A 23,628-nucleotide genomic window follows, 5' to 3' on the forward strand; every position below is an offset into this window, starting at 1 on the left:
AGCATCGGCAATGACCGTGCCCCAAAGTTGAGCCCCACATCCCTGCACCAGGCACTTGCATCATCCCATTCAATCCTAACCAGCCTCCGAGGTTATCGCCAAGTGAGGAACGAGGAGGAACCGAGACTCAACTGAAGCACCAAGTGACCGGCGTGTCTCTTTGGTGGCTGGCGGGGCGTAAACCCATTCCGTCGGACCCACCCTGGAGCCGGGTGGATTCCGGCCTGGGATTTCCGTGTCGCATTCACTTCTGAAACGGTCATCTGTAGCACAGAGGTCTCTATCCAGGGAGGAATCGCGGTCCATCTGGCGCGGGGAAAGAACAGCCTCCGGTCGGCTCTCAGCGGAACTCTCCTGTCGGCAGCGCGTGTTCCCGTCCGGTCGGCCGGGCGCGCGGGCCGGGAGGGGGACTCTTTCTGGCGCGGACCGCGAGCGGAGGCTGCGAGCGCCGCCGCCGGAGAAGACCGACGCTCGGCCAGGGCCAGCCGGGGGCGCCCGGGCCTGGCCGGCTGCTTCCCGCCTCACCCGCCACCCCCGCCGCCGCAGACACCGCCGAGGCGGGCGCAGCAGAACCCGCGGCCACTCGGCCCTGCCCGGCCTGGCGCGGCCTGGAGCCGCGGCGCGGGAGGTGAGTGCCGGTGCCCGCCCCCGGCCCCCCGCTCGGGCCGCCGGGACCCGCAACAATGGGGGCCCAGTGGGAAGGCGGCCCGGGCCCCTGGCGCTCAGCGGCCTGGGGCAGCAAGCCGCTCCCGGCAGCCCAGGCCTGGGGGCGCTGGATCAGACCTGGGAAACTCCAGTGGCCAGAGGCTTGGTGGGGTCTTGTCCTCGACTCAGGGCCTCGGTGGCTTGATATTTAGGATTTTTGTAGCCCGGAAGGGAGTTCTAGGGCCACGGAGACTTAACTCTAGTGACGTGCGCTCTCAACGCTTGATGCAGACGCCCTGGAGGCTGACCATAGCGGGGTGGATGGGGCGGGGTGGGGGGGAGCTCGCGTTTGGAATTCTAGGGGCCTCAGTGTGCCTGGTCCCTAAGGAGCATCGGGATGCATTACCCGCTGCTCCCAGCTCTGTGAACTTGGCAGACTGGGGTCTGGCTGGGGAGAAGAGGCATGGAGAGTTTAGCTTCTCTGAGGTAACCGGTGATTAGTTCCTGGAGAGTCAGGAGCTCAGCTGGGCTTAGGGGGAATTGAGCAAAGAGCTGGATTCTCGGGGGCCCAGATGCGTCCTGGCGTTGAGTGGTTCTCAGGAGGGGAATTTGTCACGAGTGTCACGGTGAGTCGTTTTGGCTACCTTGGTGTTAGGGTGAGGCCAGAGTTGTGATTTGGGGAGTGTAAAGGAGGGTTGGTAGGCTGCTGAGGTTGGAGAATTAGCTTTATTTGGGCCATGGTGGTGGCAGCCTGGGAGGTGAACAACGGAACTTTGCAGAGTGGGCTTCATGATAGAGAATGACCTCTTACTGCGGGGGCGTGGGTGACTCAGATCTGCTAGAATTCCTGTCCCTTGCTAGTGGATGTGGCTGACTATATTGTTGGCTGGGCACTGAGGTAGTTGGGGCTGGAAGGGGCGTTTGGGGACGAATGAGCTTGTTCCTAAGTAGAAGACAACATGGACCCTTCCTTCTTACTCCAAGTCAGAATGGTAGCTGTCATTGACAATATTTTAAGTAAAGAATTTCTTTGTGGTATTTGGATCCAAAGCTTTCCTCTGTTCATTTTTTTTCCTCCTTTGTTTTTGAATTGTGACTCATATTTTCTTTTCAGCCTTGTAGCTATTGTTTGTAATGATAGACAAACCTAGACACCATAATGTATGTAAATTATCGGGGTTTTTGGCCCAATTCTTATAAATCTCAATTAAGAGCCTGTTTTCACTAATTTGTTTGTCATTATTTAATGAGGCAACTTTAGAGAGGGATGTGAAAACCCTAACAGTTTATGTTGTTAAAAGTTCTTTATAGGGGCCTGCCCAGTGGCGTAGTGGTTAAGTTCCTGCACTTGGCTTAGGCGGCCAGGGGTTCTCCGGTTCGCATCCCCGGCGGTGACCTGCGCGCTGCTCATCAAGCCATGCTGTGGCAGGCATCCCACATATGAAGTAGAGGAAGATGGGCACACATGTTAGCCTGGGGCCAGTCTTCCTCAGCGAAAAGAGGAGGATTGACAATGGATGTTAGCTCAGGCCTAATCTTTCTCACCGAAAGAAAAAAAGTTCTTTGCATCCCTAAATCCACGAAACTTCATTTTTCCTGCTGCCATGAAGTCGTTACATTGAATCTGTTAAATCTTAGTGACTGTCATTTCAGCCCTCCCAGGACATTGTCTTCACCAGAAGTGTTATCCATTCTCAATGAATTTGGTCTATGCACTGTGTGTCATCTGTACATTGAAAGACAGTGTGCAAACTCCAACTCTGAGGCCTGCAGCTGTGCACCAGAGCTCTGTGTGTACTATTCAGGCAAAAGTTGGTGTGTTTTCTGTAGATGAGATATCAAACACTGTATGAAAAAAACGTTGCACTTTCTGAGTTTATTTAGAGTGTTAGGAGGTACTGCCTGGTTAGTATACTAGACTATAAATTTTCAGGTGAGATGTGAGGTAATTCTAACTATTTGTAGTTATACTGATAGTTCTGGGGATTGTTTTTTCCCTTAATCTTTAAAAAATCATTATTTCCCTTGGATTGTATTCTTTGTTTCTTTTTCTCTCTTTTAAATTTTGTATCTGAAGTAATTCATTCTTTCATAAACCAGTGCTATTGAGTTATGCTAGGCACTGTGTTGGCCACCTCCACAATGGTGATATTTTTGACATTTTAATAGCAGTTTAGTCCTTAGTGCAGAATTGGCTATAGATCTATGAAAGAAGAAGTGATTCACATATATCAAGCTTTTAATCAGTAAAGCCATTAAATAAAATTTTTATAAAGTATTAATTTTGACTAGTGAAATTGATTATCTTCATACATTTCCATGTAGAAGATTTATCTAAAATGTGTCACATTGGTATGGGCTTGTTTTTGCATTATTTTGTTTAAATACACCCATTAATTTTAAGTACTCCTGTAGACAAACCACAAGGCAAACATTTCGTTTCTTTATGTGTCTGGATGAACAGTGATTTACAAAACCGTATATGTGCTCAGGTTCCCAGGAAGCCATCACACTTTCCTTCCCACTGTGGTTTTGGGAGCATGAAGGCGTTGCTTACTCCATTTGTCTGGTTCACTGTATGTAGGCTGGGAGTGTCTGCTGATCGCTTGGAGTGTTATCCCCTAGAACAGGAGGAATAAGATTGAGGTAAGGCTCAGTCTATTTGAAATTGCTTGCCTCTTGATTTACTGCATAAAATATAATATAAATTACATTTGAATTTTCTTTGCTTTAATTGTTAATTTCCATTTTGATCTAGTATAATGCAATTCTGTCTTTTCTCTCTTTGCTATCTCTCTGTGTATATATTTTGGCCAAAAATAAAAGAAGAAATTTAAATTCAAGAAATCTAAATTCACTTAGATAATAAATAAGTTCTTTGAAATGTCTCATTTTCCATCTGCTATATTCACTTGATCAAAGAAAATAAAAACTAGTTTATTTGTTGCTTTGAAGGCAAAGTGATTGCTGAAAGAAATGTTTTTGACTAGTCAAATGGATCAACTTCAGAAACTTGAAAAGAAGGCTTAGAGTTTTTTTTTTATTTCTTTAGAAAAATTCTGAGGTGCCTAGTGCAATGGGAAGAGCATGGTCTTGGGAGTCATGCCACCTCTACCTCTTGCTTGCTTTTTGACCCTGGGTAAGCTGTTAACCTCTCTGAACCTTGTTTTTTATTTTATTTTTTTCATTTGTAAAATGGGGCTAATATAACCTCTGCAGGTTGTAATGAGGTCTAGAAGTAAGGGCCCTAGTGCTTCGTGGGGTCAGTACTTGTTGTTAGTAGTAGTTAGCGTGTATTATTATGTAGGGGGCACTATTCTCAGTAGTATTAGTAGTAGGAGTGTAGCTGGGTGCTATGCGTAGATGAGGGCCTCAGTTTCCTTTTATGGTGATGAAGGCAGCCTGCTGTCTGCACCTGTTGGCATCCTGGACAGGTGAGAGAATTGTTGAGGTAGTCTTTATCCAGTATTGGTGGGCAGGAGTCCACGCTATAAAGTCCAAGGTCATTCCTGGCACTGGTAGGTTTTTTGCTGTCAGTTACTATGGTGAAGCCAGGAGGTGAATGTTTGGTATGTCTTTGTTTTGGGAACAGTGGGCATTCCCATTGACAGAGTGCTAGAGTATGCCAGGCAGCATCATGTTCTGTGTGGCCCTTTATCCTAGTGTTCTCTAGCTTTCTTCTGTTGGCATCAGAGACCTGACTTGGGTCTTTTTGCCTGAAGGGCTCCAGATGCTGGAGAGATGTGTTGTCTTTCTCTAATTTGGGCTACTTTGGGAGAATCTAGCACTCTGTTCAGAAATATTTTTGATGAACAGAAGGTTCACAGGCTTTGTTATAGAATTGTTTAGTTTTATTTTTTCCCTGTGAGAGGAAAAAAAAAAGAAAAGTCCAGAGAATAATAAGTATGAGCCAGATAGAAGTGATTCAGAATAACTGGCCCTAAATCTCTTCTAGTCTTCCTTGATCAAATGGCCTATCTATTCCAGTGGTCTTTAACTCCAACTAAAAGTAAATAATATTTCTCTGGCCTCAAAATACTGTGAACATCTAGATTATGGTATGTCTCTACTTCAACATCTCACAAGGACCTCTATGACCCATCCTTTTTGTTATCTTTCTCTCTAGTCCCTCCTCTGCCGTAATTCCTCGGGCACTTGAGGTTCCAGTTATAGTGAACTCTTTGAAGGTCCCAGCATGCTCAGGCTATTCCTCCTGATAATTTTCCTCCCCATTCTAGTGCTTTTCTCACTCTTGGGCTTGAATTTACCAGGAATTCAGGTACCACCATCTCTTAAAAGCCTTCCTTGATTCTTTCCAGATTAAGCTGAATGCCTTTCTTTTGTATGGCCGTTGCAGTCTGTGCAAGCTTCTTTCATAATCACACTGTACTCTTAACTTTTGATATTTTTGTGTGTTTTCCATGCCTAGGTTGTGACCTACTTGAGGGCAGGACTTTGTCTTGTTTATCTTTATATCCCAGTACCTACCCATTTCTGACACAGAGTAGCTACTCAGTAAATGTTTGCAGGGTGAACAAATGAATGACCTCTGCATGTGAAATGGCAGGAAACCATTCCTTGTGGAGCTGGTGGTGTGATAAGTGTTCTGACCTCATGGCTGCATCTGATCCTGGCTGAAGCAGTGCTTCTGCTTTTGTAGTTCCAAATTGCTAAAAGCAATACTTTATTTTGCTGTGAAATGTGTTGCTTATTCCATATGTTATGGTTTTGAGGCTGGGGGGCTATTTCTTGCTCTCTTTGGGTCTTGCCAAAGTTTCCCTTGGAAGAGATTATAACAGTTCTTCATTAGTATTATCTAGATCTTCCGTTGGACATTTACTGCTCTGAGCACTTTGTCCTCAAGTGTAAAGAAAAGTGACTAGTCAGTTTGGGCCACAAGGTCTCCAGGCAGCTACTGGCCAGCCTGGGAGTGGGTAATGGATTTAACACTAGGATGTGTGACTTTTGTAGGCTGATGGACCTTTTGGAGCCAGCTGAGCTCAGTGTCACCATACTCAGGATATAAGATTATTTGCCCAAACTTTATTTAGGAATTTGAACTCAGTAACTATGAAATTATCTGTACTAGTTCTTTGCTCAGCCTAATACTGTACTAACACTGAAACTGATATATTAATTCTTTGTTAGGAGGCTCTGTGTTCTGAGTTATTAACCTAGAAGTTATGGAATTGTGATTCTTTTAGTCACCCTCTTGGTTCTTCTTAGTGGTAAAATAACTTGGGAGTATACTATCTAAATTACTTTGATTTAATTTTCGTAGTTGATCAGATCACATAGGAATTCTACTGAAGGCCAGGTGTGAGGAACTTTATTGAAGCTTACATAATGCAGGTGTTCTTTCATGCAGGTAACAAACATAACAGATTGCAGAAAAGGAAAGCATGAAAAGTAACTGTAGTTAGATTAAAGATAAAAATTGATATGAGATAAAAAGGAAAACTGAGACAAAGCATAAGGTGCTTTAAATGTGGCAAGGAACTGTTAAATTTAAGACATTTTGTGAGCAGTATTGAGATGTTGAGAAGGAAATTGTTATATAGGTTAGAAGCAATAAAAACGTGGACAATTTCAGCTAGCGCAGGTACCTTGGAGGTACTACCACCCACTTAGGCTTTTACAGCAGCATTGATGGAAGTTATATGTAGGCAGAAATGAAAAATGTTTGCTTTACTAAGATAAGTATACCTTGTGTATGTATGATATTATAGTTTATAAAGCACTTTCATATACATTTACTTTACTCTCCCAACAACCCTGTGAGGCAGATATCCCCATTTTACAGATGAGGAAGCAAACACGAAGAGGTGAAGTGGCTTGCTTTCAAGTGCACAAAGCCAATAAGAAGAAAATCGGGGACTTGATGCCAGGTTTTCTGATTCTAAGTTTAGGGCCTTTTTTATGTCCTCATAGGATATTGTTAGGGCTTCAGTTTGGGGTGACAGTCACCCCTTCTTCCAGGCTTCTGGCCAGTGGAGGAGACACACAAAGAAGGTAGTGCCACATAGGGAGTAGAGCTTCTGCTCCGTTAACAGCAGCCCATTAACTCTGGAAGAGCTGGATTGGGTAGGAACCTAGAGGGAGCTCCACTTTCCTCACAGATCACTTAGTGGTCAAGAGAAAAATGCAGAACCAGGGTGGAGATGTTTTTGCACTTGAGGCCCAGTGACACAAGTAGGGGTCTTCCTCCTAATGTGATGGTGTGTAGAAATTGGAAGAAAAATGGAAATTTGGGAAAGAATCCTTTAGGTGTGATTCTGGCTTGAGCTCAGTCCGTTTGCTTTTATTGTGCTTTCCAGTCCCACTGTCTCCCCACCCCATCTCTTCACCTTTTTCTTCCCCACTGTTTCCCCCTGCCACATTAGCTTGGACGCTGGTTTGCCATGGTCCACAGTTTCCGTGCTGCCTTCCCCAGGTCTGAGAACCCTTTGCCTGCCTGACTTTGTGCTCTATCTGCTCTGCCAGTTGCCTTCCCTAAATTCTCTCCCTTGGCTTCATTTGCTGACCCTAGGCTGCCCAGTGTTTCTGGAGAGTCAGGAAAATGGGCTGTATTGCTTGTCTTGGCAGCGGTTCCCATTGCCTCTCTTGAGTTGAGCTCTCTCTGTCCCTCACGGTGCTTCTGTGCTGCCTTCTCAGGGTCCCATTTCCCAGAACAGCTGCTTGCATGTTTCCCAAGGCGCTTTTTTTCCTCAGGCCCTAGACCTGCCCTTCATCTCCCTCATCTTGACCTGTGACTTCACGTTAGGGCTTGTGCTTCCTGATTTTTTCCCCTTTCCTTTCTCTCATGATACTTTCATCACTCAGAGTCTCTTGCTTTCAGAAAGTTTTTGACTTTTTCCCCTGATTATACAAGTAATATATGAGCACAGTAAAATTCAGGCATTTTTAAATAAAGAAAGGAACCCATAATCCCATGCCTCAGTGTTAACCACCGTTAAGGTCTATATATATATATTTTTGTGTGAGGAAGATCAGCCCGGAGCTAACATCCGTGCCCATCTTCCTCCACTTTATATGGGACGCCGCCACAGCATGGCTTGACAAGCAGTGCATCGGTGCGCGCCCGGGATCCAAACCTGTGAACCCCGGGCCACTGCAGCGGAGCGCGTGCACTTAACTGCTTGCGCCACTGGGCCGTCCCCCATTAAGGTCTATATTTATCTACATTTTTTTCCACTGTGCATGCTAATGTGTGTGTATGTGTGTGAGATAAAGCAATTCCTTTTTACAGAAATGGGATCATAACAAATCTACTCTTCTGTAACTTGCTTTTTTAATGCTTCTATCTTGGGCATTTTCCCATGTTTAGGACACTCATCGATCATGTCTTAGTTACATAGCATTGTGTTGTATATTTGTATCAATTTTTCTAGTCTCCTGGTAATAGACGTTTGTTTCTACTTCTTTGCAGTTACAAGCATCTTTGTATATCTTTTTATACCTCTTTGTATACATGATATACATCTTTCTAAACATTGTATACTTACTTCTTAGGATAAATTACTACAAGTGGAATTTCTGTGTTAAAGGCTATGCATGTTTAAAATTTTGCTACATATTACCAAATAACTTTCAAAAGATTGTATCAATTTATATTTCTCCTCTAGCACTGAACATTATCCATATTTTTAATCTTTGCCAATTTGAAGCCTACATAACTAATTTTTATTTATATTTCCTAATTGAGGAGGATGAGCATCTTTTCATGTGTTTATTTCATATATATTGATTGATCAATCAATTGATTAATCAGTTGTCTCCTTTCTAGCATCTTCCTATCTTCCCTCTTATCCCTTTTTTGTTTTTACCTACATACAAGGTAGAACCATAGTAATTTTGTTTAGCTCTGGGCTTCTCATGCTACCCTAGCCTTCTCCTTCCTATCCCTGTCTCTTTTATCTAAAATCCAATTTTACTGCCATTTCCTTACCGCCTGCTTTATCTATGTCTCTTAATCCTTTGTGAGTTGGCTTCTGGTCCTATATTTATCCTGAACACTATCTCTGAGGTGAAGTCCTTGTTGCCTGGACAAAGATTTTTTCCTTGATGCATGTTCTCCCTTGTTTTGACTAACTCCCCACTCCCCACCATCTTTCCAGGGAGGGAAGCTACACATGAGTGGGCTTTTTATTATGGAAAATTTCAAACATATACAACAGTAGGGAGTATAGTATAACGAACCCCATGTACTCAAATTCAACAATTATCAGCATTTCCCCCATTTTTTCTTTCAATTGTCCTCCCCATTTTGTTGTTGTTGTTGGCATGTTTTAAAGCTAAATCTCAGACATTGTCACTGAGTGTGTGCCTCCAATAAGAACATTTTATTTTTTTAACATCATTACGTTGCCATTTTCTACCCTAGTGAAAAATAATATTTCCCTAATAGTGAGGACTTGATTTTTAATCCTGGCTCTGATACCTGCTGTTTAACTTGGGCAGTTTATATGCTTGTTTTCTCTTGAAATGTAGTGAAGATAGTGATGATAATGCTACCTCATAGGGTTGTTGTGAGGTTATCTCATTTACTTTGACATAAAGTGCTTAACAAAGTGCTTTACCTACGCAGAGGCTCAGACATTTCTTGTCTTTACTTTGTATTCGTCCATCCATCCATCCATTCAGCAGATATTTATTGAACATGTATGTGTCAGCCGAAGAGGAGACGCTGACTTTGCCTTCTAGGATTCCGCCCCATTTTGATTCTCTCCCTGCCTCTCAGATGTGCCTTTTTAAAATCCCTCCCTTTTGCCCCCCTGGATGTGGATGTAACCCAGGTTTGTTGTTTTCCTCTTCTATTCCCTCTGTAGTCTGGCCCTCAGAGATCTAGCTCTTGTACTTCCACCACTTCACGTTATCTAAGTGACTCGATTCTGTAACCCTGGTTTCTTTACCAAGCAACAAACCCACATTTCAGCTTGGTTTTTGGACGTTTCTGTCTGGTGAGAAGGATAAATGTAAAGTACACTGAGCTGATTCTGCAGACAAGGGCTGCAACTCAGTCTCAGCCACTAACTTCATGGCTTGAGGAATTCAGTCACCTCTCTTGGTCTTGGTTTCCTTAGTCAGAAGGATGGAAGGGCTGGATTAGATTCTGAAGTCCTATCCAGCTTTAAAAGTCGGTCAGCTGTGAGAAGGTGGTTTCAGTAATAACCTACTCAGCATATGTGGAACATTCACCATTCTGCTCCCCGAACAAGTTTCTGACTTCCCCTGCCTGGCCTCTCCCAGAAATCCAGGTTTCACTCTATGGCTCTTACCTCTCGTTTGTTCTCAACACTAGGCCAATTACTGCATGGCTAATTCTTCAGTTAATCCTGACTCCTGGCTCTTCCCGGAACACACTTTTGGCCCTTTTCAGATTTGCATCTGTATTCACATTGTTTCCCCTGAACCTGTTCTGGCCAATTGAAATTATGACTTTCTTTCTAGGCTTAGTTCAGATGACAGCTTCATCTGCATTGGAAGTGAGTCCTCCCTCTTCTGACGCCCATGACTGGCAGTGCGTCAGTGACATTTCACAGTATACCTGGTATTTCAGATATTTGTGTGCATAAGTTTTTCTTGCCTTCTAGTTTGTAAGCTCCTTGAGTACCACATTTACGTTGTATGTAATTTTGCATCGTACATTGTCTAGCACAATTCTTTGTACTAATAGTTTTTAAGTAGGTACTGATTGAATAAGTGACTGAACTAAAGTAGACTGCTTCAAGTTAAGAACATTTATGGAAACGTTTTTATTTATTTATTTATTTATTTTATTTTTTCCCCCCCCAAAGCCCCAGTAGATAGTTGTATGTCATAGCTGCACATCCTTCTAGTTACTGTATGTGGGACAAGGCCTCAGCATGGCCGGCGAAGCGGTGCGTCGGTGCGCGCCCGGATCCGAACCCTGGCTGCCAGCAGCGGAGCGCGCGCACTTAACTGCTGGGCCACGGGGCCGGCCCCATATGGAAACGTTTTTAAACCCAGGTGTTCTAAGGATGTGATGATTACGTAGTCAAGAATGAAGAAGGCCTAGCTTGTGAAATGGTATCAGTGGTACTAATTCAGATGCTAATTCCTTGATCTCAAAATTCAAAGAATCTTCTGCTTTCCTGTCTCAGAGTTGGGAAGATTTTCTGACTCTTTTGGATAATATGATTTAGCTTCGCCAAAGCATCTGTTGTCATCATGAAGTAGTTAAAGGTAATTGCCAACATTATTGAAAGCCAACTTACCATGGGCTAGACACTGTGCTAATTGCTTTATTTTTTCACTTTACTTAAAAAATAATCTTATATGAGATATGTACTATTATTATTCTCATTTTATAAATGAAGAAACCTAGGTTTAGAGAAATTAACTTCTTTAGTGCCCCATAGATAGAAAGTGGCAATGCTGGGATTCTGACACAGGCCATCTCATTGAGTCTATATTCTTAACTGGTGTACTGCTTTCCTGTCCAAAACATGTTTACTGTCAGTGGCTCTTTTATATGTTTATTTTCTAGCACTTATCCCTCATCAAAAATCTTGCATGGATTTCTTTATCTCCCCCCCCGCCAGCCCCCAACCAGCTATCCCTCTGTTGTTCTTTCTGCTTTTGGTGAAGGGTATGCCATTGTTTTTGCAGTCACCCAGACTTCAAGCCTCAGAGTCGTGTTTAATTCCTCCCTTTCCTTCCTGTACAGAAGATTCTGCTGAGTTTTCCTTAGTAATGTCTTACACCTGCTCCATTCTTTCTGGTTTCTTTGCCTTCCCCTTAATCCAGGCTCTCCAGATCTAGTCCTGGATTATGACAGCTGATTTTCCTTCCTCCATTCTCTTCATCTTTGCAGTCCTTTGCAAAGGATTGCCTTTCACTCATCTCTCTTCAGTTAAAAATCCTTCTGTGGTTCCTGTACTGGAGTTCCTGAAAGCCAATTTTCTTTTTTTTTTTTTCCTTTTTTTTCTGTGAGGAACATTGGCTTTGAGCTAACATCCGTTGCCAATCCTCCTCTTTTTGCTGAGGAAGATTGGCTCTGAGCTAACATCTGTGCCCATCTTCCTCTATGTTGTATATGGGACACCGCCACACGTGGCTTGATGAGCGGTATATCGGTCCATGCCTGGGATCCGAACCTGTGAACCCCAGGCTGCTGAAGTGGAGTGTGCGAACTTAACCACTATACCACCGGGCTGGCCCCTAAAAGCCAGTTTTCAAATAGTGTCGTAATCACCTGGGGAGCTTCTTTAAAGCATATAAGTCCTCATAATAACACTGTGAGGTTGATGCTGTTATTTCCAGTTTAGAGATGAGAAAACAGAGGCTTAAAGAGACTGAGTCACCTGCACAAGATCACTATTAGTGGGAACTGGAGAACTCTGTATTTTTAACAAGCTCTCCAGATTCTGATGCTCTGACAGGTTTAGAAAACACTAGGTAGCCTTCAACCCCTTTTAGAATCCCCTTTCCCCCATGCTGTCTTTTTCTGCAGTTCCGGTGATCCCTCCATCCAATGGGTCTGAAATTTCTGTAGCATTTGACTCTGTTGATCATGCCCACCTTCCTAATGTCTTTCCTGGTAGCATACTTCCCTGGCTGGTTCTTTCCCTTCCTCTCTGACTCTCTATGCAGGCTCCTTTTCTCCATTCCCTCATGGTTTTGCCCATCCTTGGCTACCTTTCCCTCACTACACACATTCTCTGAGCATCTTCTGTATTTGAGGCTTCAGCTACCTGAATGTAGCAAGAACACTCAAATCTATATCTCTGACCTCAATCCGTTTTCCAGCTGTTTCTGGCATTTCACCATTAACAACACTATTAGCTACCCTGTTGTTCAAGTTGGAAGCCTGGGCCATGGATAAGAGCTTAGAGTCTGGAATTAGAAGTCTGAGTTGGAATTGAATTCTACCCCTCTGGGTATATTTGGGGCAGGTCACTTAACCTCTCTAAACCCTAGATTCCTTATCTGTGTGATGGGATAACATTACTTTCCTCATGGTATTGTGAAGATTCAATGGGAGAATGTAGATAAAACACTTAACAATTTGGTTAATATTTATGGAGCCCTTCTTATGTACCAAGTACTGTGATGGATGCTGGGGAGACAGTGGTGAGCAAGGCTGCCCTCATGGGGCTCCAGTTGGCTACTGAAGTCTTACTGGTTTTGCCTCCATAGTCTCCTATGTTTCCTCTTTTCTTCCTTCTCATTGCTACTACTGTAGTTCAGAGTCTCATCACCTTTTTTGCCCAGACTGTTACAATGCTTCCTATTGAATTTCCTTGCCTCCACACAGCCACCAGAGTGTTCTTTTTAAATTGGGAATTCAGATGTGCCACTTACCTGCTTGAGATCCCTCAGTGGCTCCCACTGGAGGCTCATGGACTATGGGGAGGATTGCATGGAAATAAATATTGAGTCTACTTCTGAGCTCAGCAGAGAAGGGCTCAATGGCATAATAGTTATATCTGCCAGAGGTGCAGACAGGGAAGTGGTGCCAGGTGCTGTATATTTGCCAATCCTTGTATAGGACAAAGTTCAGACACCTTAGCAAGGTTCTCAGGACACTGCTTGATCATGATCTGGCCTGTCTACTTCTTATCTCTTGCAATCTCCTTATTTACTCCCTCTAGCCACTAGTGCCACGGAACTGTACTTCTGCATGTGTCATTCCCTCTCCCTCAATGACTTCATCCTTCTCAAAGAAAGGTCTGTTTTCCTTTAACATTCAGGTTTGTTGCCTCCTCTGGGAAGCCTTCAACAGCCTTTCCAGGCAAAATTTTTTCTTTTCTGTCCTGTAGAACCTTAGTTTGACTTTTCTTTCTTCTGAAACATAATTCATGTACCATAAATTTCACCATTTTTAAGTGTTCAATTCAGTGGTTTTTAGCATATTCACAAGGTTATGAAACCATTACCACTATCTAATTCCAGAACATTTCATTACTACGAAAGAAACCTATACTCATTAAGCAGTCACTCCCTATTCTCCCTTCCCCCTATCCCCTGGTAATCACTAATCTACTTTCTGTTTCTATGGATTTGCCGATTCTGGGCATTTCAGATAAATGGAACCATCCAAAATGTGGCAGTTGACTGGATGATCCCTGGAGGGCTCCAGTCATCACTCTATGACCAGAGTTCTCTTGTCTGTGTATCTTCAGTGCCTACCAGTACTAGTTAATAGTAGATACTTAATCAGTATTTATTGATGAATCATTTTATCTCCCTTTCCAGACCTGACACTTCTGCCCTTTCAGCGCTCCTCAGATCCAAGCTGTGATTCCTGAGTGGAAGGTCCTCTCCTGCCCTCCTCACTTGTCTAATTCTGCCCTGCTTCATGGGTTGTCTCAAGGTCTGCCTCCTTCAGGAAGCCTTCCAACAGCATCCAAACCTCAGACTATATTGCTTTCTTCTCTGAACTCGGGTGCATTTAGGGTCGCTTTCATTCATTTGGCACTTAATAAATGTAGTTTTAACTGTGTCCTTGACTGGATTGCTAGTAAGCCCATGAACACTAAGGCTCCCTTTTTGCACTCCCAATACAAATATATAGTGGAATTACATCTAACATTTTACCTTACTTAAATTCAACTATACACTTTTCAAAAAGAAAAAAGAGAGAGAGAGAGCAAAGAATGATGATTTAAATAGTGAGGAAATTTCTACTCACCATTCTACTCACTCAGTGAGCGAGTACCCACAGGCCGTGGATGCAGTCAACATTGTTACAGTTAATCTGATTGACAAGACCTATAGATTTGAAGAATTCTTAACATTGGCAGAAGAGAAATTGTTTAGTTGGCGTGGTGATGGATTGGTAAGTATTCTACCAAAAAAAAAAAAAAAAAAAAAAAAAGAAGAAGAATTGAGGGCCATAGAGAATTATTGACTCACAAAGATTTGTTGGAAATGATAGGGAGGAAGATGAATAGGGAAAGCCTAGACACTGAAATCTTCATACAGTTGCTGTTTTGGTCCAAGCAGCAAAACACATGAGCAGTTTAATTTCTGAATATTGTACCTTTTTGGAATTGTTTTTGGTGTATATACCTACAGGAATACATACATAAAACTATACTGTATTTATATGGGCAATTGAAAAGGCTTTTTCAAGGGTGACTTTAACTATTGATGATCTTTCTTCACATGCTGACTTGAGGCCTTCATCTGAGCCCTAGCTAAGACAGGGCCCCTGTAGTAGACACCCAGTGAACTTTTATTGGCACTATGAGAGCTTGCCTGGTTGGTCACTGGATGTGGATATGGATTGGGGAAGTCACAGCTTGAAAAATAGGATGCTGCTAAGGATGGGGATGAAGTCAGGCAGGATTTGTTCACTGACGGCTTGCCCTGACAGAGAGAGAATACATGTATAAAGATAAAATGCTGATTTTACAATTATAAAGTCATATTTATTCATTGTAAAACAAAAGAATAAAGAAGAAAATAATAACTTTTTTTGGTAAAACTACCAGCCAGTGATAAGAAACGGTTAACCTTTTGGTGCATTTCCTTTTTGTTTTTTTCCCCTCTATGCATATATAAATACTTGCACATGTGTAATTTTATTTTTTAAATTGGGATCTAAATATTACATTTTTTGTGCTCTTTATATAACATTATATTGTAAAAATAGTCTTGAAAATCTTCCCCTGAAATTTGCTCTACTATATCTATTTTATGTTCCTCAGAAAGGCTCTTGTGCTAATAGATCAGAAGCCTCTTTGACAGGGCCATGTGTTTCATATATTGGTAGATTTGTTCATGAACTTGACCACATCTGCTTTGCAAGCTCTGATTAGGGCAAATTAGAATTCATCCATTGACTCTCAGCCCAAATTCCTCCCTCAGAGACTTGTGACCTGGTCACATCTGTCAGATGGCCCCTGTTAGACTTGCTCTCCATCTACCAACTCTGAAGTGGATATTTCAGATTAAATGTTGTTTAAAACATTTTAGATGTTTAGAAGAAAGCTTGATTTTTTTTTTTTTTTAAATCAAAACTATGTGCTATAGCAGCATCTTAAAGAACAATTCCATGTCAAGGACATTTTGGCAAGTTTTTCTCTCTTGAAGATTCACTTCTCTTATTATTCTGTAAGTACAAGTAGAAAAGAATGCTTTTTGAAGTATACAGTCAATATATTCCTTATGAGAAATCGAATCTATGAAACAGCAATATCAATAAAATAGTCTACTGAAATGGAAAGTATTACCCTTTCAGATGTAGTGTGTTTAAATTTTGTCTCCACTGATATTCTTCCTTCCCCAGGTTATATTTCTCCAGCTGCCTGACCTCTTGTAAGGAGTCTTGAATCGTAATGTGGGTAGAGCATTTGGTTCTTATTGCTTCCATAAGTGTTATCTCTGGCTTAATGTTTTTCATTTAGTAACTTTGGGTCTTACCCTTGGTAACTTTTGCCTCACCTGACCTTCTTCAGATCTGAACTGAACATTCCAGAGCCCTACTTGGTTCCTTTCTTGACTGTGGGTGGGCCTTTCAGTGTGGGTTATTTTGGCTGTCTCTGTGTTCTCTTCCCTTCCTTACTGTTTTATCCACTCATTGTTTGTAGACTTGGTTTAACCAGTTTTGTCTGGTAGGAATGTCTGTTTTCTCAGCTTGGGGCCAAGTTTTTACTTAACTTTTGGGTAAAACTATATAGTATCCCCACTGCTGTTTCCAGAGATGAGCTTTCCGAAACCAGTTTTATTTGTTTAGAAACCAGATAGCACATATTATGGTGGAAGATGTTACACACATATTGGAAATAAAAACAGGTTCTCTCTAAAGGGAACATTGGTTGCCTATAAGAGAACCAACATACTGATATGTACTGGGCAGTCTCAGCCACTAGGGCTTCCAAATGGGCTGTAGTTTTTCAAAAGAGACACTGTAAGTTTCACATTTATGGAGGATTTATTTGTGTTGTGCTACGTTATGGAGTGTTTATTATGTTGCTGGATCATATGCTGTGTGAACCCTTATAGCACCTGAAGTATAGGTGTCATTACTCCAGATGAGGAGAACGTAAATAATTTGCCCCAGTTAATTGGTGCCATTAACCTGGGTCTCTTGGACACCAAAGAGCTCCCACTCCATGATACACCCACTGTTTCGGCAGTGCTGATAGTAAAAACTGGGATATGCATGGCATCTAGTCTCCAGCCTGGCCTGGTGTCTGTGGAGGAGGAGGTGACAGCAGCACCCTAGGTCCTGGTTAGGGAAACCTGGAAGGGAAACCTCATGCATCTTTTACTCTTTCATTGAGGCTTGAAGCACAATACTCCACCAGCTCTGTTTATTTTACCTCCTAAATAATTCTTAAATCTGGCCTTTCCTCTGGCTTGTTAACTGGCACTATTTCCTTTCTCCTATTCCATCTTCCACATTTCTTCCAGCAGATTTTTCTTCCAGACCATGTTTTGAATGCTAATAATGTGCTAAATACTGAGCTGTGTATCTTCGTAGTACAATTTACATTTATATTCATTCACCATCTGATCCTCTTAATAATCCTTGAAGGTAGGACGTACCTCCATTTTACAGGTGAGGAAACTGGCCCAGAGAGATTAAGTGACTTGCACCAGGTGACACTGAAAAATGAGCTGGGATTTGTTTTCCCTTTGAAACTGCATACACCTATGCTTTTATCCAACATTCTGTGGTACTGAGTAATCTTCATAAAAGACAGATCTGATCATGTCATTCTAGTCTTCCTTGCAGAATAAAATCCAGTCTCCTTAGCATGTATTCAGGGTGCTCCATGATCTTGGCCCTCTTACTTCTCCAGGCTCATTGTCTACTCTTCCCTCATACTTCCTGCTTTATGCTCCAGTATAAAACATTGATTCAGAGACAAAAAAGAGCAGAACTCATTTAAGGAAATCCAAGACGTTTGGATAGACCTGACCTGTCTTTGTTCTTTATTTTCATGTACCCAGTAGATGTTAGTTGTTTAATAAGTTTTTGTTGAACTGAACAGAATTTTTGGAGATGTGACTCTCTAGAAAGAGACATTCCAGAGACCACCAAAGCTTCCACAGTGGTGAGCTGTTTTGTCAATTTTAATAACTTGAAGTGGGCCGCCCAGTGGTGCAACGGTTAAGTGCGCGGGCTCCGCTTCAGCGGCCCGAGGGTTCACTGGTTCGGATCCCTGGCAGGCAGCGACGCACCGCTTGTCGAGCCATGCTGTGGCGGTGTCCTATATAAAGTGAGGAGATGGGCACTGATGTTAGCCCAGGGCCAATCTTACTCAGCAAAAAAAAAGAAGAGGATTGGCAATGGATGTTAGCTCTGGGCTGATCTTCCTCACAAAAATAAATAAATAAATAAATAAATAAATAAATAAATAAATAAATAAATAAATAAATAAATAAATAACTTGGAGTAGGTAAGGGTCAATTTCTGACATGAGGGAGGTAACCTATTATTAAAAACAGAGCCTAAGGTTTTTCTGATTTTGGCACTTGGATGTGTTAGAACTATCTTTGTAGAACCATCTTTTTCCTCCTTTTTTTAGTTGGACCTCCACTGCTGTTCAGAATTTTTTGTTGACTGGTACCCTAGGAGGCTGTATTCTTAAGTAATGGCTTTGGTTTCCTATGGTGTATGAGCTTTCCAAGTATTGGTTCTCAGTTATCACTTCTGTTCTTTCTCTGAAGCTTCGTAGAACAGCCTGATCAAGATCTCAGAGCCTCTTTATGTCAGGGTACAGAGAATTTGCGTTTTAGTAAAAGAAGCTCTTGGTTTGTAAGTCATGGTCTCCACACCTTCCTGCCAGTGTGTTTTTCAAAAACCACCAGGGTCAGCAGTTAGAATGTAGTAATACCATAGCATTTGCTTTATCATTTTGCTGAGAAAGGTTCCTTTCTTTTTAACCCTTTTGTGTGTAAGCATTTGGTAGTACATTTAGTGAATTTTAACTGATTGTTAAATCTGCAGATAATGAAAGTATTGAATTTCCCTGACACTGGAAAAGGCCTAGGTGTGGGAAGATTAGTTAACTAGATGGTAGAGTATCCAGAGTATCAGCTTGTCTTCCACAGATCATGATCCCTCTCCTTTCACTGAAGTTCCTCTCAAATATTTCCCTAAACATGCTGTGGTTATTTTCAAATCTTCCTTAAAAATCTGTTACTTCATGTCAAGTTTAGAGACAGCCTAGAGGGAGACAACTTTTGGAAAGCAAAATTAAATAATTGATTCAGCTACCGATGGGCTTTTCAGAGTTTCTCAGGGTTTTGAGTCAGCTGGCTATAGCCTCTTTATCCTGATGTTAATGTGTTGTATAGACATAAGCCTTCTGAAGTGTTTGAAGCTGCTGCCAGGGCCTGGTAAGGGACTCAGGAAATCCACAGACCAGGAGTATCTTCCCCAAAGCAATGAAGCAATTTGTCTCTCTCTTACACAGGAAAACAACAGACGCTCGCTGTGGGCCACAGTTAGCAGAATGCAATGGATTTGGGGTCCTCCGTTATATGTAACTGAAGATGTGAGATTTGTTATCTAGGATGCCTAACCTAATGTAAACATAGAGTAAGGAATTAGAAATAGAGGGACTAGATAAGAGGTATAAGAGGGGCTTCTGTGGTCTCCCCTTTCCTTTAATCCTCTAAAGAAGAGGCTAATTAATATTAGGATTCAGTAAAGCATAGATATTGGTTTCTTGGCTAAACCAGATGTAGCCTGTTAAAGAAACTAGCCCAGATGGGATGTTATAATAGGGGGAAAAAGTGCTGAAAGAGGGCAGTTCAGCTTTGAGGGAGCATGTAGTGCATGTTATTTATATGGTTATAATAAGATATTGTTAAGAAACAGCGTTTCATTTGAGGATCATGTGTTTGATTCTTTTCTACAAATCCAAATGAGAGAAGCTTTATTACTTCCCGTTTTGTTGATGACGGTGGAGGGTATGGGACCCCTGAAGGCAGTGTCTAGAGATGAGAACAAAGAGGTCTTTTCACTACTCAGTCCAATTACCAGTCTCAAATGCTTTGGGAAGCCTATGTAAGTTGCCAGGATTGAGCTTCAGGAACATGTATAAATATTGAACCTCCTCAGTCTCTCAGATTCTTTTCTGATTGAGATTAGGACATTTTGTCTATTGAGTTGCTTAACACCAGTGCCCATGAGCTCCATTTTTCTTGTTTTTAAGGAAAGGAGGCTTTGAGGCAGCGGCACTGTCAGTTTCCTGGGCAGGTGACTGGCCTTCCCCAGGAAGAATGTCCTCCCACCCCTACCCATCCCCCATCTAGCACAGGCTGCTACAACACAAGCAGAGGAGAGCCTGCTGTCCTTCTGTGTCATCCCTGCAAAGGTGTTCTTCCTTCACAGTGTGTTTATGTCCATCAAATGTTGATTCTTGTTACTTTTTAAAAAAAAATCATTACATATTAATCCAGTTAGAACTAGCGTGAGAATTTTAAGAAGTGACACAATTTGTGAAACATAGCATTCCTGTGGAACTCTGCTCAGCAGATCAAAAATGCCACAAGCATGTGTCCTAAGTAGTTGACAAGGGTGATTTAGGTTTGAGTCACCAGCTGGAATGATGTGATAAACCGCCCTATATCCAAGTTTCCATCATAGAGCTGGAACTGATTGATTTTTTTTTTTTGCTAATTTTTAGTGCCCCAAAATGGCATTTTGGGGTGGCTACCTTTTAGAACTTTTATTTACTATTTTGGGTGGAGGTTGTTTATTATTTATTTTATTTATTTCAAACATATAGAACAGTATTCAGAATAATATAACAAATACATGTTTATGGCCCTTCAGCTTTGTCATATCTCAGCTTTGTACCATAATTTTGTTTCAGATATTTATACTTAAAAAAAAACAGAATGAAGTTATTTAACTTCCCAGTCCATTTCCCTCCCTCCCCCCAGAGGTAACACTATTCTGAATTATATGTCATTCCCATGCATGTTTGCATGTTTTTCTTCTTTTACTATGTGTATGTTTCCTTACAACATTGAGTGTTTTGTATATTTTAAAACTATAAATAGTTATCTTGTATTTATCTTTTTGCATCTTTCTTTTTCACTTAATATTATGTCATTGAAGTTTATCCATGTTGATTTATATTATACTCTAGTTGATTTATTTCTTTTCTTTCTTTTTTTTTTTTTGGTGAGGAAGATCAGCCCTGAGCTAACATCCATGCCAATCCTCCTCTCTTTTTTTTTTTTTTTTTTGTGTGTGTGAGGAAGATCAGCCCTGAGCTAACATCCATGCTAATCCTCCTCTTTTTGCTGAGGAAGACTGGCTCTGAGCTAACCTCTATTGCCAATCCTCCTCCTTTTTTTTTCCCCCAAAGCCTCAGTAGATAGTTGTATGTCATAGTTGCACATCCTTCTAGTTGCTGTATGTGGGATGCGGCCTCAGCATGGCCGGAGAAGCAGTGCGTCGGTGTGCGCCCGGGATCCGAACCCGGGCCGCCAGTAGCAGAGCAGGCACACTTAACCGCTAAGCCATGGGGCGGCCCAGATGCCAATCCTCCTCTTTTTTTGCTGAGAAAGACTGGCCCTGAGCTAACATCCGTGCCCATCTTCCTCCACTTTATGTGGGATGCCGCCACAGCATGGCTTGACAAGCGGTGCATCGTGCATGCCCGGGATCTGAACCCCGGGCCGCCAGCAGTGGAGTGTGCGCACTTAACCACTATGCCACGGGCCAGCCCCTGGTTGATTTATTTCAAGTTGTGTGTATTCCATTGGATGAGTGGGGTATAATGTATTTATGTACTTTCTTATTAATGAATATTTAGATTGCCTTTTGTTCACTGATCCTTACAATGACACAATGTAAATTAAAAATTTCCTTGTATACTTGTCCTAGAATTTCCCTGGGAGTAAAATTTCTGAATCGTAGGTCACAGGCATCTTTAAACTTGCTAGATGTTCCCAATTATTCAAAGTATCAATCTGTACTCCCACCCGTTGTGTATACGAATCCCCCTTGCTTAGCAGCTTCCCCAGCACTTTGTACTGTCAGACTTTGGCATAAACTTTATCTAATGTGTGTGAAATATTTTTTGGTCGTTTGAGTTTTCTCTTCTAGAATTACCTAGTCATATCCTTTGAGTAGTTTTCTATTAGGTATATCTTTTTCCTACTGGTTTTTAAGAGTTTCTTATATGTTCTGGATACTAATCCTTCGACTAGTTCTATGCTTGCAGATATCCCCCAGGGTGTGCCTGGCCTTTGCTTTGTTTACAGTATTCTCTTGTGCGGACATTTTCATTTTTGGTGTAGTGAAGTTTATTGATCTTTTCCTTTATAGTTTGCACATTTTGTGCCTTGGGATTTTGATTAGAAGTGCATTGAGTTTGTAGGGAAAATTGACATTTTGTAATAGTCTCTTCCCGTCCATGAACATGTCTGATTATCTTTCTGATTATTTAGGTCTCTTAATATCTTTAAGTGAAGTGTTATACTTTTTCCACAAAGTTCTTACATATCTTAATGTAGATTTATTACTAGATACCATATGGTTATTGTTGCTATTATAAATAATATTGTTTTTAAAATTACACTTTCTAAATGGGTGTTGACGGTATTTAGAAATAAAACTGATTTTTCTGTATTCATCTCCCATCCAACCACCTGACTGAGCTCTCTGTATTTCTAATAGTTTGCCTGTAGATTTTCTGTGTTGAAATAATATAATCCTTGACTGTTGACCATTTTCCTTCTTTTTTCCAATCCCTATGCTTTTTGTGGGTATATGTGTCTTATTTGTTGGTTAGAATCTCTAACTTGATGTTGATAGAAATATTGATAGCATGCGACCATGTCTTGTTCCTGAATTTAAAGGCTATGCTCCCAGTGCCTCATACTAAACATGGTGGTTGCTTTTGGTAGACTCCCTTTATCCAGTGAAAGAAGTGCTCTTCTAGTTTGCTGAGTTTGTTGGCTTTTGTAATCATGAATGGGTTTTGAATTTTATTTTTTATTTATTTATTTTTTATTTTGGTTATGATTTTTTTTTCTGGCTCTATTTTTTTTTATTGTGAAGTTTTTGTTGTACATTATTGTTTATCAGTTACCATATAAGTGCATCCCTTCACCCCTTGTGCCCACCCCCCACCCACCTAGCCCCTGGTAACCACCAAACAGTTCTATCTGTGAGTGTGTTGGTTTGTCTTCCACATATGAGTGAAATCATGCACTGTTTGTCTTTCTCTTTCTGGCTTATTTCACTTAACATAATACCCTCCAGGTCCATCCATGTTGTTGCAAATGGGACGATTTTGTCTTTTTTTATGGCTGAGTAGTATCCATTGTATATATATACCACATTTTCTTGATCCAGTGGTCAGTCGAGGGACACTTAGGTTGCTTCCACTTCTTGGGTATAGTGAATAATGCTGCAATGAACGTAGGGGTGCATAAGCCTCTTTGGATTGTTGATTTCAGGTTTGCTGGGTAGATACCCAGTAGTGGGATAGCTGGATCATAAGGTATTTGTATTTTTAATTTTTTGAGGAATCTCCATACTGTTTTCCATAGAGGCTGCACCAGTTTGCATTCCCACCAGCAGTGGATTCCCATTTCTCCACAGCCTCTCCAGCAATTGTTGCTTTTTTTCTTGGTGATTATAACCATTCTAATGGGTATAAGGTGATATCTTAGTGTGGTTTTGATTTGCATTTCCCTGATGACTAGTGATGTGAGCATCTTTTCATGTGCCTATTGGCCATCTGTATATCTTCTTTGGAAAAGCATCTGTTTATTTCCTCTGCCCATTTTTTGATTGGGTTGTTTGTTTTTTTGTTATTCAGTTGTGTGAGTTCTGTATATATTATGGAGATCAATCCCTTGTCAGATATACAGTTTGCCAATATTTTTTCCCAGCTCGTGGGTTCCCTATTCATTTTGATCCTGGTTTCATTTGCCTTGTAGAAGCTCTTTAATCTGATGAAGTCCCACTTGTTTATTTTTTCTTTTGTTTCGCTTGTCTGAGTAGACATGGAATTCAAGAAGATCCTTTTA

The 23,628-nt window shown here is 41.5% G+C and overlaps 1 protein-coding gene across 7 annotated transcripts in view; it reads left to right on the forward strand.

Annotated features, from left to right (window-relative positions):
- The first annotated feature begins 450 nt into the window (after nucleotides 1-450).
- The window catches only part of RAD54L2 (RAD54 like 2), a 106,931-nt gene continuing 83,753 nt past the window's right edge, over nucleotides 451-23,628 (forward strand). For 4 of the 7 annotated variants that reach the window (XM_058559721.1, XM_058559757.1, XM_058559773.1 and 1 more), the window contains exons 1-3: nucleotides 451-628; nucleotides 3,138-3,291; nucleotides 3,698-3,784. The gene's annotated coding sequence lies outside the window, so the exon portion shown is untranslated. The remainder of the gene's footprint in view (nucleotides 629-3,137; nucleotides 3,292-3,697; nucleotides 3,785-23,628) is intronic. The other 3 variants (XM_058559766.1, XM_058559739.1, XM_058559730.1) reach the window with 3 other exon arrangements.

The sequence above is a fragment of the Diceros bicornis genome, chromosome 2 (assembly GCF_020826845.1).
Source record: "Diceros bicornis minor isolate mBicDic1 chromosome 2, mDicBic1.mat.cur, whole genome shotgun sequence".
In the NCBI taxonomy this organism is placed as follows: Eukaryota; Metazoa; Chordata; class Mammalia; order Perissodactyla; family Rhinocerotidae; genus Diceros; species Diceros bicornis.